Here is a 2933-nt window from a genome sequence, read left to right as displayed (position 1 = left end):
TAAATTCTTTGGTGCAGGGGTCACAAAATCAAGCCACGGAGGCTCTACAAGAAGCATATTGGCAACCATATGAGGAGTTCTATACAGCACCTATGCAGCCACCATAACCTGCCCAAAGCAATGAAGTCCAAACTCAAAACAAGGACGAACAAAATCAAGACAAGAAGTTGGGTAAATTGGAGGAGCAAATTGAGCAGATTATGGGGTTCATGAAACAAATTCAAGAGCAAAGTGAACTCTCCAACTCAACTATTGAAAACTCGAAGGAAGATTTTGAAATCCATAATGCTATAACTTTGGGAAATGCTATGGAGGTTGGAACAGACCTTAAATCAAATTACAAGGAAGATGAAAGGTTGCAATTTGAGGAAGAGGAACACACGCAACCTATGGCAAGGATGGAAACACCTTTGCCGCAGGCACCTATTGCTCTCACGCCATCTAATTCAAGTAAGGTTGTTCCAAATTTAATTAATTCTAACCCCATTCCACTGAATGTCCCTATTCCTTGCAGGATCATGCAATCCAAGGAAGAAGAGGGTGAGAAAGGCATCTTCGAATCCTTTCCAAAGAATCAAGAGCAAGATGTGACTGGGGAATGTCTAGAAGAGGATATACTTAAGGCAAACAACCCCAAAGAAATTGAATTTTATGACACAGGACAAGGACCAATCCTCACACCACATCTGGGCGAGTGCAAAGTCCCTGAAACGTTCAAAGAAGATGTGTTTATCCTTGAGTTCTTGTCGGAGCACACAGGTAAGCCGCCTCCCCGAATTTCAATTTTCTTTTATACTAATATGTTGTTAATGATCCAGGCACCCACTTTAGAATTTGAACCATTACCGGATCATCTCAAGTATCACCCCCCATTCAGAGATAAATTCCATGTCATGAGTCCTAAATGAGCTTAAGAAGGTTTCGTCCGGCTGCAAGACGTAAAAGAAAGCGCTACTTGGGAGGCAACCCAATACAGTGAATAAAGCTTGTTTATTGATTTCCGAGTGATTGTAATTAAAAAAAAAAAAAAAAAAAAAAAAAAAAAAAAAAAAACTTGTTCATTTATTTTTGAGAAATTACAATTGTATCTAAACATGGCAGAAAGATGGAGCCTTCACAAGGGTTGTGTACGTGAGGCCCCACTACATGGCAATACTCTCGGAGTAGGAGGTCTCGGAGCAGAAGGTATCGGAGCAAGAGGCATCGGAGCGGAAGGCATCGGAGCGGGAGGTACCAAAGATAGATCATTCAAGGCCTCAAACCTTGGTGGAACGCTGGATGACCCAGGAAAGAGGTGCCTCTGGAAGAAAGCCGCAAGCTTTTGACGGTCATCAAGCTCATCAAGCTTCCTCTTCATGCCTGACGAATAATTGTTGGCAAGCACGTGCAAACTTCGGTTCTCGTACTTAAGCTGTTTGATCTCCTGCTTAAGACTCTCCACCTCCGCCATCAAGGATTCAACCTGACGGGAGCGAGCAAGAAGGCGTTGGCCCATGTTGGACACAGAGCCAATGCACTGAACGCTAAGAGCCAAGGACTCTTGAACGGCCAACTCATCGGACCGTCCAGAAAGCAGCTGACTGTCTTTGGGAGTGAGGAGGTTCCGAGCCACTATCGTAGCCGTTATGGGATCCGTCATCACAGAGTCCTCATGTGTAAGAGGGCCATGGGAAGATAAGAAAGACGGGCACCATACCTTACCCTGACGAGACGCGACCGGATCACTGCTTAGACTCAAATCTAAGCAAAGGTTCGATGGGTTGGATGAGCTAGCCATTGTTCACGAAGTTAAAAAAGAAGGGGTGGACGGAGTAGATTTTCAAACGGGCCGGAGACGATTTCTGGGCAAATTTTCAAGTGTGCATGCTAGAGGTGATCAATCACCTCTATTAAAGGAGAGGCGTTCACCAATTCAGAATGAAGAGACACCACTCTTCAAAACCGGAATTTCCGACGTAAAGATCGCCAGCTCGTCAGAAGCAATCCCAGCTTTTCAGAAGACGCGTGGAAGGCGAGAAATCAGCTGCACACTTTAGCCAACAAATGTGGGAGACAAAGCCGAAAGCTCCCGGCTTTCCAGAAAGCGTGTGCATATTTGTCGAAAACTCCCGGCTTTGCAGAAAACGCGTGCCACTTGTCAAAAGATCTCAAACAGAGCCGCATCCGCGCTACTACGTGTCGTTCAGAAAGCGAAGGGCATCGTTCAGAAATCGAAGGGGCGATTGCTCAGAAATCGAAGAGGCAAATTCAAAGATCGAAGAGTCGTCACTATTTCAAAAAGCCGGATTTGCGGGATCAAAACGTTTGTCGACAACGGTAAAAGAACAGTACCACCACTTGCTATTGAATTCCCTATATATGTCGACCTTCATTTTTTGGCAAAGCAGAACTGAAGAAAATGCCCAACTCTTTCTCACCTCTGAGGGCGCACTCCCAGCAAAGCCTTTCAAAATACTCTATTCTTTCTTCTTCCCCAAAGATGATACCAGATGCCTGGAGTACAGATGACCCAGGAGGAAACAGCACCACAAATACATGTGCTGATTCATTCACCGCTTCTTCAAAAGCAAAGGTATCTCATATCATCAAGGGCAAAAGCAAAGGTATCTCATATCATGCTCTTTCCCTGTCTTTTCCTTTGTCCTTGATATTACTTGCATGGCAAAGTGAAAGAAGCAATCAGCCGGCACTTGGAGTCTATCTGGACTCTATTCCCTGGTTGCTTACCTAGCTTTGCTGAGCTATCCTCTAACCCTCTTCAATACGAATTGGAGAGATTGAACAAAGAAACAGATAAAAGGAGGAAGCTCAGACCTTCGGGGGAGACCAAAGGAAGCCTACTACCCAGTTCAAGAGTAGCACAAAGGAAAATCAACGATGGGAGCAGCGCATTTCAAGAGTAAGCCTGTGGAATCACTCAAGATGAAGCCTCA

This window comes from the organism of the source record quoted next, unplaced genomic scaffold (assembly GCF_019419815.1).
Source record: "Pyrus x bretschneideri cultivar Hongxiangsu unplaced genomic scaffold, Pyrus_bretschneideri_v1 Contig203, whole genome shotgun sequence".
Classification (NCBI taxonomy): domain Eukaryota; kingdom Viridiplantae; phylum Streptophyta; class Magnoliopsida; order Rosales; family Rosaceae; genus Pyrus; species Pyrus x bretschneideri.
The sequence above is the reverse complement of the archived record's forward strand: the minus strand, read 5'-3'. Positions refer to the sequence as shown.